The sequence below is a fragment of the Gossypium hirsutum genome, chromosome A06 (assembly GCF_007990345.1).
Source record: "Gossypium hirsutum isolate 1008001.06 chromosome A06, Gossypium_hirsutum_v2.1, whole genome shotgun sequence".
Taxonomy (NCBI): Eukaryota; Viridiplantae; Streptophyta; class Magnoliopsida; order Malvales; family Malvaceae; genus Gossypium; species Gossypium hirsutum.
In genome coordinates, this window is record NC_053429.1 from 46,707,303 (window position 1) to 46,724,202 (window position 16,900).

General features: G+C 38.1%; 1 non-coding gene across 1 annotated transcript; it reads left to right on the forward strand.

Annotated features, from left to right (window-relative positions):
- The first annotated feature begins 16,589 nt into the window (after positions 1-16,589).
- Positions 16,590-16,695, forward strand: LOC121231465 (small nucleolar RNA R71). Its single transcript, XR_005929524.1, has one exon. It is a non-coding gene; the product is annotated as a small nucleolar RNA R71 (small nucleolar RNA).
- The last annotated feature ends 205 nt before the right edge of the window (positions 16,696-16,900 follow it).

The window sequence follows — 16,900 nt, forward strand, 5'->3', positions numbered from 1 at the left end:
CTTGCTTGAGTTCCAAGAACTCCTTACGCTTCTGATCAATGAACCGTTGGCTAATAAATTTCTTTCGGAATTCCGTTTGAAAGAAGTCCCAAGTTACTCGCTCGTTCGGGACTATGGAAATTAAGGTCCTCCACCAATAGTAGGCTGAGTCTCGCAACAAAGATACAGCACATTTTAGACATTCGTCAGGTGTGCATGACAATTCATCGAACACCCGAATGGTGTTATCAAGCCAGAACTCGGCCATTTCGGCATCATCAGTTACTATGGCCTTGAACTCCTCGGCCCCACGCTTCCTAATCAAGTCTACAGGTGGCTTACTCAGCCTCACAGGATCAGCGACTGATGGCATTACAGGCTCTTGGGGTGGATTATTCAAATTTGGGAATTGTTGGACAGCCGAGTTTGTTCGGGCATATTGCGCGACCCACTCATTCATAATGGTAAAGAAGGCTTGTTTAGCCCCCTCACCTTGATTATTCGCAGATGACTGAGGTTCAACAGGCGGCGTCCCTTGTGCAGGAGCAGCCGCTACGCTCTCAACGTCATCCGCTAGGGTTCTTTCTACACCGGGATCCATTTACTAATCAAAACAAAAACATTTCAACCGTCAGAAGTCATCACCCTTTTAAACATTAACATTAAGGCATGTATAGCTAGACTAATACGTGCTATGTAGTCCTAGAACCGACTAAACCATAGCTCTAATACCAATCAAATGTAACACCCCGAGCCCGAAACCGACACCGGAGTCGAACACGAGGTGTTAACTGACTTTAACCCCTTATAAAATTTATTTTCCAGACACTGCCCAATCTGTGTACTAGTCGTTTTAAAAATCATATCTTGAGTTTCGTAACTCGAAAATCAGTTTCGTAATTTTTCCCAGAAACTAGACTCATGTGCCCATCTATTTATTTTTTTCTAGAATTTTTGGTCAGGCCAATTAGTACAGTTTATTAGTCAAAGTCTCCCATGTTGCAGGGGTCGACTACACTGACCTTTGCCCATTACGACTTGGATATCTCCCTGCACGGGGCTTCAATACTGATGCCGTTTGTTTCTATGAAAACTAGACTCAGAGAGGAATCTATACATATATGGTACGACCCCTAATTATCTCTGGTTAATTTATAATGAATTTCCAAAGTCGGAGCAGGCAATCCAGAAACCGTTCTGGCCCTGTCCCACAAAAATCTGATTATCTCTTAATATACTGCCCATATGATCTTTTCGTTACTTCCTCATGAAAACAGACTCATAGAGCTTCGATTACATAATTTATTCATCAATTAATTCCACTCCTACTATTTTTAGTGATTTTTCAATCTCATGACACTGCTGCTGCCAGCATCTGTTACGAAAGTAACTAGGTCCATTTCATGCCTACCCTTGATCCAACTCAATCGAACATTCGTGCCATTTTCGCATGGCTTAAAGTTTACATGCCAAAGTTCAAACACAACGTAATAGCTTATACATGCCAAAATGTTCTTCTAAGCCAACTAAGAAGAAAGTACCAAAACTTGCTATCCGGTGTGATGACTTCGATGACGGCCCGATCACGCAAAAAGAGATGTGTCCAAGAAACCTAGAATAGGTGACAAGGAAACACCGAGTGAGTTTATAACTCAGTAAGTCATAAGCTATGCACTACCATCCATCAATAACATTATCACAAGAGAAAACAAAATGGAACGAGGCTAATTACTCCATCCATTCCGAACCATACCATAGTTCCTCCAACCTATCGGTTCAATTTCATATCAATTCATGCATTCACATTCCATATACTCATCAATAGGACATTGAAGCATTTTCATAAATCAATTTATTTTCGTTACAATCAAACGACTAAACGGCCTTTCACCCATCCTACGATAAATTTTATGTACGTGACTTCAAGTATAGTTGTCACATAGGTTCAAACTTACCGAGCTCAACACCAAGTATAAGCATAGCACCTATTAGCCATGTACTCAAGACACTTACCCGATCCGCTGTCCGCGATCGACTCAATAGTGTCGCACACATAGTGTCCATAATGATTCACGAATGCATATTGAGTCCGCACACTCAGTGCTATATAATCAACTCGCACACTTAGTGCTACGTAATCAAATCGCACACTTAGTGCTACATAGTCAAACTCGCACACTTAGTGCCGCATGGTCAATTCGCACACTTAGTGCATCATATTCATTTCGCACACTTAGTGCAACATAGTCAAATCGCACACTTAGTGCTGTACAATTTAATCCCGCGCACTTAGCGCCAATCTCATGGTCATAAATGGTTATACCCGCACGTTTAGTGCCGAGATCAACAACTCAATACATCTTACCTCTTTTCTTTTCATTCAACAATTTCATCATCACATACGTACATGCATATATATATATATGTATATTTATTCATTCCATTCAGCATCAATACATAAACATTATGACCATTTGAAATAATACCAACTACATGCTTAATGACTTACCTTGTGTTGGGTAAGACGGTTCCAACTCGACTACTCAGTGATCTTTTCTTTGCCTTTATCGGATCTAGTTCCCTTTTGCTCTTGAGCTTAAGTTCAACAAAATTTAAAATAGTCATTAATCGACTATTCAAGTATTACTTTCAAAATAATATATATATTGATTTGACCTTCACACACATAGATTATAGTAAGCTTTATAATAGTCAATAAATAACTCATTAGCAAATTTTCATTAATGTTTACAACAAAATCACATATTCACTACGAGCTGTTTTCCTAAGCAGTAGTCCCTAAATTGTTTATAACTGGAGCTACAAAACTCCAAATCACTAGCCGTTAATTTTCCCTGAATATAGACTCGTATATCTTCCATCCATAAAATTTTCAGAATTTTTGGCTTGGCCAATCAATACCAGATTTTTCTTAAAGTTTCCCCTGTTTCACTGTTTGACTATTCTGACCACTCTTCACTACGAATCAAATTTCTCATTTTACAGAATTCAAAATGTGTTGTATTTGATCTCATTTGAAACTAGACTCATTAAGGAGTCTAAGCATATAAATTTTATCTTATAATCATTTTTGTACAATTTATAATGATTTCCTAAAAACAGAACAGGGAATCTAGTAGTCATTTTGACTCAGCCCCACAATACTTCAAATATCTCAAGATCGGTAACTCTTTTGTTTTTATAGTTTCTTTTGTAAGAAAATAGACTCTTCAAGCTTTAATGGCATAATTCACTCAGCTTCTAATTCAACTCCTACAAATTATGGCGATTTTCCAAAATCACCTTACTGCTGCTGTCCCCAAACAGATTATTACCAAATCAAATACTAACATTAGCATTTCACCTTAATAGCTAGCTTACCAAGCCTTAATTTAACATATTAATCTTTAACATATCTTTCACTTTTCATCAACAACTATCAAAAAGCTCAAGCACTCATCAATGGCAAAACACAAAATCATCATCAATCCACAAAATTGAACCATGGGTTTTTAGAACTCAAGTCAACTACTAAAACATGCATGCATCTCAAGAACAACATCAAACATACCTTAGTCTAGCAAACCACCATAGCTGATTTTCTCAAGCTCTTCCCCTTCCTTTCTTTCCTCTATTCGGCCAAAGGTGTTCAAGAATGAACACATTTTTTTTGTTTTCTTTCCTCAACTCACGGCAACAAGGGGGGTATGGATGAGACCATTTTTTTTTCATCACCCTTCCTTTTCATTGTTTAATTACCATGCTCTTTATTTTATTTTTCTTAGCATACATCACTAGCATAACATGTTGGTGACATGTTTCCACCCATAGCATGGCCAGCCACTATGCTTTAATTTGGCTAATTTGACATGCAAGGACAAACACTTTCCCACATATATTAATGGGCCACTTGAACACTTGCCTAGCATATTTCTAAATTGTCTCACATAAGTCCCTACTAATAAATTCCACATACACTGACCAAATTAAAGTATGGAACTATCACACAAGCATTTACGCACATCATAAACACAGAATATAATCTTTAATTATTTATAAGACTCGGTTTTGTGGTCCCGAAACCACTTCCCGACTAGGGTCAATTTTGGGCTGTCACAGAGTCACTCCAAAGTTGACCCCCGGGCCATCGATCCTGTACTCGCTCCAGCCACCCTTTCAAGAACTCGCAGCATCGCCTAAGATAAAGCATCATCCCCAATTGCTCGATCATGAGACCCAGTCTCATTTATTGGTGAAGCCGGTGTCTCCCTAGCCAGCGTGTGACCCGACGCTGAAGACCCAACTCTAGCACCCCCTTAGCCTCTACCACGACCTCGGTGTACCCCTTCCATGGGTACCTCTAGTGCTCATATCGAAATACGCTTTATCTGAATTTAGAAGTTTTATGCTGTCAGTTTATAATTCCAGTTATTATTAATAGATATTTTATGATAAACACTATTTGGAGTTTTGTTTCCGTAGATCGAGATCCCACTTCCATTATTAGTCTTCTACGATCTCAGTTTGCTCTAACTAGAAATTTCTAGTATACTACTACTATCTATAAAGGTTTTCCAGCACAACATTACAGTTTAAAGCAATAGATACTAGCAAAGAACTTACAGATTTGGTGCTGGAGACTCGGCGTGCCACACTTCCAACAATATTATTAAAAACAAGTTAAGTGCAGTTGGAAAAGAGAAAAAAAAAGAATTTCAAAAACCAAACTTTAGAAAACCCCCATTTTTGGAAAGAAAAGAAGATAATTTTCTGCCACCCACACCACAGCCGAGTTTTGTAACCTAGCTCTGATACCACTAAATGTAACACCCTAAACCCGGCCTAGATGTTACGGCTGAATCTGGCGTGTCACATCATAGCGTTTTCAAACGAATTGATCTTTTAGGTAAGAATCCATTAGTAAATCTAAATCCTTTTATCAATATTTGACAAAAGTTCTCAATATACGTTCACCAACTTGTTTATCTTTTTTATATTACTTCAGTTTAAACCGCGGAAGAATTTTGAAAAACTTTGTGTTGAAAGCTCGTGTTCTTTAGAAAAATCATACTATTTTGAAAACTCGCATTCTCCTAGACTAGCAGTTCAGTTTAGGAAATCAAAATTTAAATTAAAACTTAAAACACACCAACGGCCTTATTACATAACATTTAACCCAAAATGAAATCTAATTGCAAAATAAAAGAAACAGAAGTAGTAGTGTGGCCATCTCCGAGTCCCTCGCAGCTTCCAAATCGTCTAAGGCGGTGGATTACCTGCACAGTTAAAAGAAAGGGTGAGTTTACGAAAACTCGGTGTGCAATCCCTTCTCATAAAATAGGAAACCGTGCATACAGTAGCAGTCTGGGCCTGAGCCCTGTTCAGTAACAATGCTGTCTAGGCCTTAGCCCTAAACAGAAACACTGTGGGCCTAAGCCCAATACAGAATCAGTACAGTGCAAATATGCAACCCACCCCACCCCACCCCAATCCAACCAATACACCACTTCGTACCAACCAACACACAATAAAATCAACCCACCCAGCCAACACACCAATATCGCAGCAAAGCTGCCAGTAACAGTAAATGTGGCAAAGCCACCAGTAATAGTAGTTGTGGTAGAGCCACCAGTACAGTACTTCCTCCAAATCAGAATCCCAATCCCCATGCAGTATATCATTTCATAAATGTTACGTGCATGCAAAATGTCATACTCAATATAGTCATATAAATATCATACACTCATCAGTCAACCTACCTCTAGGGGTATAATGGTCATTTCTAACTATTAGGGGTAAAACAGTAGTTTTACCCTTTAGGGGTATTTCGTTAATCTTACCTATTTTGGGGTCTCAGTACAAATAACAACCTCTTCAAAGGTCTACAGTCACCTTGAGCGACTCAGATAACTCAATTGGTTGAAATGGTGTAATGGGCCCCCAGCCCAACATTCGGCCCAAGTGGCCCCACAGGCCCGTGTGGCCCATTTAGCCCAAATTTAGTCATGGCTATGCGAATTCCACAACCCAGTCCAATATTTATCATCTTTCGTGAGTTTTAATCCGTGTGGGCCCACGAGCCCACACGGCCTATTTTGGCCCAACGAGACCCATAACGGCCTAAGCCCACGAGAACACTAGTGGTGTCCTCTACAGTTTATCACCCATGATTTCTACGCTCAACTTACCACACGAGCGATCGCACGCTCGTGAGGCCTCAAATGCTGAAGTTTCAGCTTTTCGGCTTTTGTCGATTCACAGTAAAGAGGGGTGTGAATACACAACTTTCGGCCTTTGGTCAGTAACAGAAATGGTGTATGGTTACACACCTCTTTGGAGAGAAAAACGTCGAACCCTACACTCTCAACCTAAATCCAAATAAGGATCCCTTGTCAATTCTCAACATTTGGGTTAACCACTCAACTATGTACTCATAAATCCTCAACAATAAGCATCGCTTACCTTGTTAAGACTAGTAAGGCTTAAACCACCCTTATCCAACGATTACCCTCCCGTTAACAACAATCAGCATTAACATCCCATTTGTTCAGTAACTTAAAAATACTTCATTAAACCAAGTGCACTTTCTACCAAGATGTGAACTAAAAACAAAAGGCAATAGCATTGGCCCACCCACTTGGGTTACTTCACGACCCCTAGCACCATTTGAGTGAGAAAGAAAACGTTAGATGAACCTATCCCCACGACAGCCAAGAGGATTCGGCTCAAGAAATACCCAAAACGAACATGGAAAAACAAAATGGAGCCTCCCACTATTCGGCTAGAGAAACACTTACCCTCAATTAAAAAGATTAAGAATCGGTTAGGCCCCCACACTTTAGTCACACCAGGAGAGAAGTAATCGACTAGCTACAGGAGAGCAAGAAACAATGAAAAGGAATAAGGAGAAATTGGGTTCGGTTTCTTTGACTTTAGAAACACGAAAAGAGACGTTTGAGACAATAAAAGAAAAAGGTTAGCAATATTCGGCTAAAGAGGATTCGGCAATCTTAACTCAAAGAATAAGAGAAAATGAAATTGAGAAGAGGAAAGAGTCACCTACAATTTGGTAAAAAAGGATAACACAAAAAAAAATCCCAAAAGTTGAAGAGAAGAGTTCGGCACCTACTCCTAAACACCAATTGTTGAAATGCCTATCCCAAAACCCCTTGGCCGAATTTTGGACCAACAATTTCCTATTCGACTACAACTCTCCCCCTCACCAACTCCTTGAAACTCTCCTCAAAACCCTCCTTGATATCCTCCACAATCTTCTCCCAACAACTCAAGACCAATTCAAACTTCTACCACTTAGAAGTCTACTCCAACTCCACCACTTGCCGTCCACAAGTGCAAAATAAATGCTCCTTGTTTGGCATGGGATTCAAACCCTTGTTCTCCCTAATAGCTATGTCACGCCACTTCCACCAAGCCATAAGGCTTTTTGTGACATAACACAACCACAATTATTTATAAGGCACAAGTACCAGTAACCAAGTTCTTTTAAGAGCAAAACGAAAATGCTGCAAAAGCCAAAGCTTGACCCTAGGGCTTCTCAGAACCCCCCAAACACACCAAATAACTTAACCAACCCACCAAACATACAATTTGTGCCAACATAAGCAAAAATTTCCAGACCCCAAATTTTAAGGCGTTACAACGAGTACTAGTATTTACTTCCTATTTATTATCTAGCCTAAAAATTAAAGGATTTGTTTATCTAAACTAACTAACTAAACTAAGGGTACACAGAGAGAAAATTGGGGAAAAACTTTTGGGAAAACTCGATTGATTAAGACAATACCCGAGGAAAAATCCACCTAGACTTCACTTGTTATTTGACTCTGAATCAGACGATTTATTCATTTGACTTGATATGTAGAAATCCCTAAGTTATATTATTATCTCTCTCAAGACTAATAACGTCTAACCCTAGGTTGATTAATTGAATTCTCTTTCTAATTAACACCTTAGTGTTGCATTAACTCGTTCTATGGACTCCCTTATTAGGTTTCACCCTAATCCAGAAAAATTTACTCTTAGACAGGGTCTATTCCTCCTCTGAATAAGAGCGTTAAATTGAATCAATATCCTGGAATATTAAAATAAGAATTAAGAACACATAATTAAGAACAAATAAAATATTTATCATACAATTCAGATAATAATAACAAGATCCATCTTAGGTTTCATTCCCCTTAGGTATTTAGGGGTTGTAGTTCGTACTTATGAAGGAAAACATCTCAAAAGCATAAAGATAACAAAACATAAGAAAACCCAAAACTCCTGAAGGAATTTGAAGGGAGATCTTCAGTCTAGATAATGAATCCGGCTTCTGAGATGGACAATCGGCTTTCCTTAAGTAATTCCTTCCTTCCTACTCTGCGTCCCCCCTCTTAAGTGCCTTTTCAGGTGTTTAATTAGGCTTTAGAATGCCTAAGAGCCCCGAAAATTGGCCTTTTTTGAATAGGGTTATACTTGGGCTCGGCGGGGACACGCCCATATGACATACCCGTGTGTGATTACTCCAGCCTGTGGTCAAGGCTATGGAATAGGCACGGGCGTGTAGTATACCCGTGTAAGTCGTGCTTCAATCTTGCCAAAGGGACACGGACATGTGACATGCCTGTGTGAGAAAGTCCAGGCCATGTTGATTTCCTATGTGGGTCTATTTTCTCTGTTTTCGGCTTATTTCTCGGTCTTTTTACTCTCCTATGCTGACCAAAGTATAAAACATGAAATTAAAGGATTAGGAGCATCGAATTCACCAATTCTAAGGAGAAACCATCCATAAATGTGCTAAGCATGGGATAAAAATATGTATAAATTACGGTTTATCAAATACCCCCACACTTAAGCATTTGCTTGTCCTCAAGCAAAATCCTCAACTCATAATCAAATTAAATTCTTCTCAATTTATAATCCTTATCAATAATATCTCAAAATAATTCATAAGTATTCATACATTGAGAATTCAACTAAAAGTACATCAAAGTTTCAAACGTTCCAAGTTGAGCATTTTATCACGAAAACATAGGTGTCTCCCCTTATCTAAGTGATTACCTTTGATCAAAATATCGCAGAGTTTAACATCCTCACTAAAGATTCACTAAAATCACTCAAGGTGTTTAAGGACATCAATAAAAGCACTCATTAGTAAATATGAAAAGTTATTACCATAGGCTTGCTTGAAAATCAAATCTTCACCACTATATATTGAGCTGATACATCAATCAAAAAGGTCTTTTTAGAGGGTTGTAATGTGGCTTTGGTTAGGGGGTGTGGTCACAAGCTGAAAGAAAAGGTTAGAATCGAGATTGAATTGAAAAATTTCCTGGCTAGAAAAAATAACTAGTCATCAATTGAATACAAGTGAGCTTCTTCTCAAAATATGGAATTAAAACTCAAGCTCAAAAATGACGAATTACTACTAATATGTAATGAATTATTATTATTATTATTATTATTATTAAGAACAAATCAAATACATAGAAGAACAAAACATAGCTAAGCAATTAGGTCAAATCAAATCTCGACAAAAATAAGGATCAAATTAGGGGATTTCAACAATAATGGGCTATGGGTTAATATTGAGGGTAAATCAATTAATGGTTTGTTAGGCTCAAAGGGGTTCACTAAGGGTTAATTATGAAGGTAGACTTTTATGGAGTGAGTGGGTTAAACCTAAGTGCCTTTATCATCTTGACGTATCAAATCAAATGGTGTGGTCTTGACATGCATAATCAAGCAAGTTCTAGAATAACAAATCAATACTGACACGCTCATAATAAAAGTGAGCATGAAAGGAATAAAATATGCTCTAAGGGCTCAAGATCTCACAAAAATTATTGCTTTTTGATGTTCAAACTTGTGAATTTCAACTCAAGATAATACCTAAACTTAGGGAAACAACCTAAAAGTTTTTAATTCTTCAAAAATCAACTTATCATGCTTGATTCCCTAATGTCTTAAAGTTTAAACAATCAATGCATAAATGCCTATGTTTTAATTCAAGACATATCAATAAAAATCATAAATTAATCAAAATTTATTCTAATAGTGATTTGAGTGATTCACGTGAGAATAAAACAAAATTCAGGGATTTCTAATGATGATATAAAAGACCCCCCACACTTAAGATGTGCATTGCCCTCAATGTACAAAGATAGATATATTGACAAAGATAGATTTATAATCATAAGATAGGGAGTGAAGTGAAACTTCCTGAATGATGAATGAACTCCTTGAATTGGCGTTATGGAGAATAATCAGCCAAAGCAATGATGAGGGTGGAGGAGGATACTCCAGTGGTGGTAGAGGTTGGGTTCCACAAATGCTGCGCCAAAATAATATTATATCTCATGGTGGCTATGGTCGTGGTTGAGCAGGGCATGACAGTCGTGGAGAACCTTTCCCAGTGGAGTTTCAAGTTCCTAAGTAATAGTGAGCTTTGGAGCTCTTTATAACTGTGATAGAATCAGGAACTTTTTAGGAAATATATAAAGAAGAATAATTACTCGTAATGAAATAGTTGAAATTAAAAATTGTAAAATAATAATTATAAAACCTAAAAATAAGCTTAAAGAAAAATAAAAAGTAGTTTTAAAATAGAATAAAAGTAAAAACATAAAATAATAAATAAAAGTTTTTAAACATCTTCATCGCTAGATGGTTCACGAGGTGGGGGTGGCGATGAGATGTGGAAGTGCTGACAAATCTGCTGTAGAGTAGCATTAATGTTATCGAAGCGCTGAAAACACTACTGCTCGAATTGAGTAAAGCGCTCAGAGATGTCAGTGCACGAAGCCGTCGCATAAACTGGATGAGAGGGGTGTGGTGGCTGAGACGGTGGGTCCCCATGATGTGGAGGGACATCATCAGTAATATCCTCTGGATCCTCCTCCTCGGTGGACTGGACGAGGCGATACTAAGGAGGGTAGGTGCCACGTCATTTCTCGATCATCCTCATACTTAGCATGATCGAGATGCCCTGTGGGGACATCTAGCCGATGAGAGTGAGGGAGAATGATTGGGCTGCTGTGTTGAGGAGCCCAAAGTGTCGAGCTAGTCGAGTCACATAGGGAGGATGATTGGGCCACTATGTTGGGGTGTCAGGATCGGTGTTATAGGCGGCACACGGGCTGGGGGTAGGGCGTGTGAAGTTGCAGTGGCTAGGGTTAGGATTTTTTGGGGAGGGAGATGATGAATAGTGAGGGGTTTATATAGATTTTAGGGCACACACCGTAGGACACGCTCGTGTGGCCTAATTTTTACCTGTGTGTTTCGTGAATCTTAAATTTGGGCACATCTAACATTCGGCCCACGCCCGTGTTCTTTGGGCGTGTTAGTACACACGGCCGTGTTGCATGGCCGTGTCTTGCTTCGTTCACTTCTCCCACGCCCGTGTACATAGGTCCACGCTCGTGTTCGTTTTGACAGTGTCGACCACGGGTGGATGGTACAGGCATGTCGCACGCCCATGTTACATTCTCAATTTCAACCATGGTTTCAAGGCACGAGCGTGTCTCACGTCCGTGTTGTTTTGGCAGTTTCGTCCACCGCCATATCGCACGGCCATGGCAACTTATCGTATCCTGTGTTGGGGAAAAATTTTACATTATTTTCACATGGCCATATCGTAAACCCGTGTCTCCTCCTATGGTGTGAGCATGGCCTAAGGCACGCCCGTGTGCCTAGCCGTGTGGATGGGAAAACCCTGTGTTTTAAGACTCAATTGTAGGTTAGATGTGAAAAACTAGAATTTAAATAAGTCATTATTGTTAGTGCTCGGGTTGCCTCCCGAGTAACGCTTATTTATAGTATTAAGCGGGACTTACCTCTCTTCTGCATGGTCAAGGTGGTGTGAGGAGTTTACACTCCTCATCCCTGCTATTAACTTTATCAACATAAGGTTTAAGACGAGTATTGTTTACCTTAAAATTACCAAATTTGGGATGAATTACCTCGACTAAACCAAATGGAAAAATACTCAGTACCGTAAGAGGAATTTCTTCATTAGGTTCAGGAGTGGTAATGCGAGGATCTGCTGCATCTAGTAGTACTTTGTCTCCAACCTTAAGTTGATTTGGTGAGGTATTGAGCTCGTCCTGGCGCAGTTTCAATTTATCGGGTGTTCTTAATTTCTGTGTCTGCTATTCATCTAGCTCATTGATTTGTAGCCTTCCTTCTTCATAGATAGGTCCTTTGTTGTTGTTTGAACATGGCTCATATGCGTTCTTCGTAACTGTTTACTGCACAGAGGGTTTCACCACATGATTAGTACTAGTAGAATGATTTATACAACCACCTTCAATTTTTCATGTGTTACTCGAATTACGAGCTTGAAGGGTGATTGTTTTGTCTCCCACATGAAGTGTGAGTTCACCTGTACCAACATCAATAATGGTTTTAGAAGTCGTTAAAAAGGGTCGTCCTAAAATTAAAGGTGCGTTACTATCTTCTTCCTTGTCTAGAACAGCAAAGTCTACTGGATCTATAAATTTATCGATCTTAACAAGAACATCTTCAATGATACCCCTAGGAAATATAATGGTTTTATCAGCCAATTGAATGCTCATCCTAGTTTGTTTGGGTTTCCCAATACCTAGCTGTTTAAACATTTTATAAGGCATAACATTAATGCTTGCCCCTAAGTCAGCCAATGCATTATGAACATCTAAACTACCAATTAAGCAAGGAATCGTAAAACTCCCTGGATCTTTCAATTTGTTAGGTAGCTTATTCTGTAGAATGGCTGAGCAAACTGCATTCAACTCCACATGCAATGCCTCATCCAACTTTCGTTTATTTGTTAAAAGCTTCTTTAAGAATTTGACTGCGTTCGGCATCTGCAAAAGAGCTTCAAGTAAGTTGATATGTATTTTTTTAATAATTTAAGGAATTTATCAAATTGTTCTTCTGTGCAGTCTTTCCTTATCGCGTTTGGGTATGGCACACGAGGTTTGTATTCTTTACTTACCGGTTTCTAATCATTGTGGTCCACCTCACCCTTACTTTTACTTACCCCAGTTTCTTTCCTCGGTTCTAGTTCAGGTGCAACTAACCCTTCCGCATCTTGAATGGTAATTGCATTGATTTGCTCCCTTAGGTTAGATTCAGTGTTACTCGGCAGACTACCTTGTAGTCGTTCAAAAATCAGTCTGGCGAGTTGGCCTATCTAAGTTTCAAGCCCTTGGATTGATGCTTGTTGATTCTTAAGGGCTGTCTCGCTATTCTGGAAACGAGTTTCTGACACCGAGATGAATTTTGTCAACATCTCCTCAAGATTCGACTTCTCTTCCTGCTGGTAAGGTGGTTGTTGAAAACCAGGAGGATGTTGTGGCCTTTGATTTCCTTGACCGCCTCACAAGAAATTGGGATGGTTCCTCCAACCTGCATTATAAGTGTTACTATACGGGTTATTTTAGGGTCTAGAGATATTGTTACCCATATATTGGACTTGTTCCTTCTTGATGCTAGGGTTGAAGGGTTAATATTCAGTGCATGTTCCTCCTGCATGCGAGTGACACCTCATCACTGGATGTACCTGAGTAGAACCACACAAACCGTCAATCTTTTTATTTAAGAGTTCTACTTGGTTAGATAGCATAGTAACCGCATCGAGGTTGAAAACACCGGCTGCTTTCGTCAGCTTTGTCCTCATAACTTTCCACTGATAGTTATTCAGTGACATCTCCTCAATAAATTCGTAAGTCACCTCAGGTGTTTTATTATTGATAGCTCCACCAGCGGCTACGTCAATTATCTACCGAGTCGAAGGGTTCAGGCAATTGTGAAACGTTTGGACCTATAGCCAGAGTGGTTGTAATATCCTAAATTAGGGCTTAATCGGAATAGTGGTTTCGTGACCACAAATCTGAGATAGAAATAATTATTTTATAATTATTTTGATGATTAGGATATGATTTCATGATTGTGTGAAAATTTTATGATGAAATTCTATGCCTAAAGTGCTTAAATTGAAAGTAGGGACTAAATCGAATAAGTTGCAAAACTTGCATTCTAGAAGTTTTTAGTATGAAATTGTTTTGGAATATTAATGAGAAGGTATTAAATAGCAATTTGACCAATTTTAAGTTCATGGACAAAATTAGGACATGGAAGGAATTTTTGGAAAGTTTAGTAGTAAGGGTATTTTGGTCATTTAGTTATTAAAATGAATTAAAAACAAAATTAAAAGCCAATTTTTGTCCATCTTCTTCATTAGGCCGAAATTTCAAGGGTTCTCCATAGCTAGGGTTTGTTTCAAGCTTCCAAGCTCCATAGTAAGTGATTCCAAGCCCTATTTTTAATGTTCTTTACGTTTTTGGAATCCCGGTAGCTCGATTAAGCTTATGTTAGCAATAATTCAACCTAGGGTTTATATTTGGAAAAATACCCATAGGTGAAATTTGTGTATTTTGATGTTTTATGATAGAATATGAGGTTTTAAATTATGTTAGACAACTTGTGCTACTCGGTTTTGAGTGAAAACGAGTAAAAGGGCTTAATCGGCAAAAATACCTAATAGTCACAAGTATATGTTAGAGAGAGAATTTGATGTTGCCATAGAAGGGAAAAGTGATCAGCATGTTATAAAACATAAGAATAAGGAATAAAGTTTAATTCCCGAGCCTAGGGGCAAAAGTGTAATTATGCAAAAGTTTAGGGGCAAAAGTGTAATTTTTCCAAATTTCGTATTAAATGCTGTTTTGATGAATGTATGTATTAAATAAGATTAATTTGGCATCATAGATCAAGAGAAACGAGATTCAAGTCGCGATCGAGGAAAAGAAAAGATTGTGGACTAAATTGCAAAATCTTTATATTTTGGTACCAAGGTAAGTTCATGTGTAAATAATGTAGCATAATTGTTATTTTTAAGTTATTGATGTTAATTATATGATACGCTGATTTTTAATCGTGAAATATTATGCTTTGTGTTTAATGTTGAGTAATATGCAAATCATGTTTACTACTTGATAAATATGAATAGCTACCGAGTATCGGTTCCGATATTCCATGGAAGACGACAAATGTGAGATCGAGGGAAAAAGGCTGTTTGAACCTTAGGAATAGATTAGGATACAAGTGACATGTCACTAGGATGGTTGAGCATCCGAACTCGTTGAGTTGAGTCCGAGTTCACCTATGGATGTGAATGTCCGAACTCGTTGAGTTGAGTCCGAGTTCGTGAGATGTAACTAGGCATCCGAACTCGTTGAGTTGAGTCCGAGTTCACTTATGGATGCGAACGCTCGAGCTCGTTGAGTTGAGTCCGAGTTCACTTAGGGGCGAGTTACATGATTTCTTGATTACATATGAGGCACTTATGTGCAAATTATCCGTGTATCCGAGTTGTATTCCGATGTGTTCAACGGGTGAAATTTCTAGTGAAATGGAAGAACACTTAAGATGCAAGTGACGTTTTGGTAAGTGTTGTGAAATGGACACTTTGGATAGGTATGTTCTTAACCCTCGGGTTGAAAATAGACACAACAACGATAAGGTGGTAAGATGATGAATGATGTTTAGAAATATGACATATGTTTTGGTGATACCATGCTAAAGTTGTTTGGTATATTTGTATTGTTATGTTACTTGTTATTTACATATGAACTTACTAAGCATTTATGCTTACTCCCTCCTCTTTATTTACTGTAGTTTTGAACAAGCCAGCTCGGGAATCGGGACGGGTTAAAGGTTCGATCACACTATCCAAAGGACTTTCATCTGGGTAAATGGCTTGTAAAACTTAAGTATGGCATGTATAGCAATATACTTATTTTGTGTAAATAATTTTATGATATGGCCATGTTTGGTTGAGAAAATGTTTGATATTGATAAGTCATGGTGATGGCTAATTTAGATCATGTTTGATATTATGGAAGTTTAATAGGTTATCTAGTTCATAAAAATTCATGGAAAGATGAAACTTGCCTTAAAACAGAATATTGCTACAGCAATGACATGAATTTGAAAAATCACTAAAAATAGTATAAATGGAACTAAATAATGAGTAAGTTATGAAAGTTAAGCTTAATGAGTCTATTTTCATGTGGATTGAACAAAACAGGCATATAAATTATATTTTATGAGATATTTAAACTTTTGTGAAACAGGGCCAGAGTGATTTCAGGATCCCCTGTTCTGACTTTAAAAATTCATAATAAATTTTAAAAAAATAATTATACGTTTTTCTTTATATTTACAGATTCCTTATTGAGTCTAGTTTTAAGAAAAACAAATCTTGTAGTCATTGAAATTCTGTATAGAGAGATATCTGATTCGTAATACACAGATGTCAGAGCAGTAAAACCCTGAAATAGGGGAGACTTTAACTAATAAACTGTACTAATTGGCCCAACCAAAAATTCTATAAAAATATTAGTAAATAGATATATGAGTCTAGATCTAGGGAAAATTTACGGATCTTGATTTTGAGTTTTGTAACTCCAGATATGATTTTTCTTATCACTGTGACGCGGGTAGTTAGAAAGCTGTGAATGTAGAAACAAATGATTTGAAGTTCTTAATTTGATAAATTATGTTCGGTAACCCCTCAAGCTCGACTCCGGCGACGGTTTCGGGTGTGGGGGCATTACAGTGGTAACCCATGGTGAGGGCATCTTCGCAAAAGGTCCTTGTATCTCTCCCATGCATCATAGAGTGTTTCTAAATTCATCTGCACAAAAGAGGAGATATCATTATGTAATTTGGCTATTTTAACCGACGGAAAATATTTTAATAAAAATTTTTCTGTTATCTGTTCCCAAGTAGTGATTGATCCTCGTGGCAGCGAGTTCAACCACTGTTTTGCCTTATTCCTCAATGAAAAGGGAAACAACTGAAGGCGAATGGCATCATCAGAAACGCCATTAATTTTAAAAGTGTCCCAAAACTCTAAGAAATTTTCCAAGTG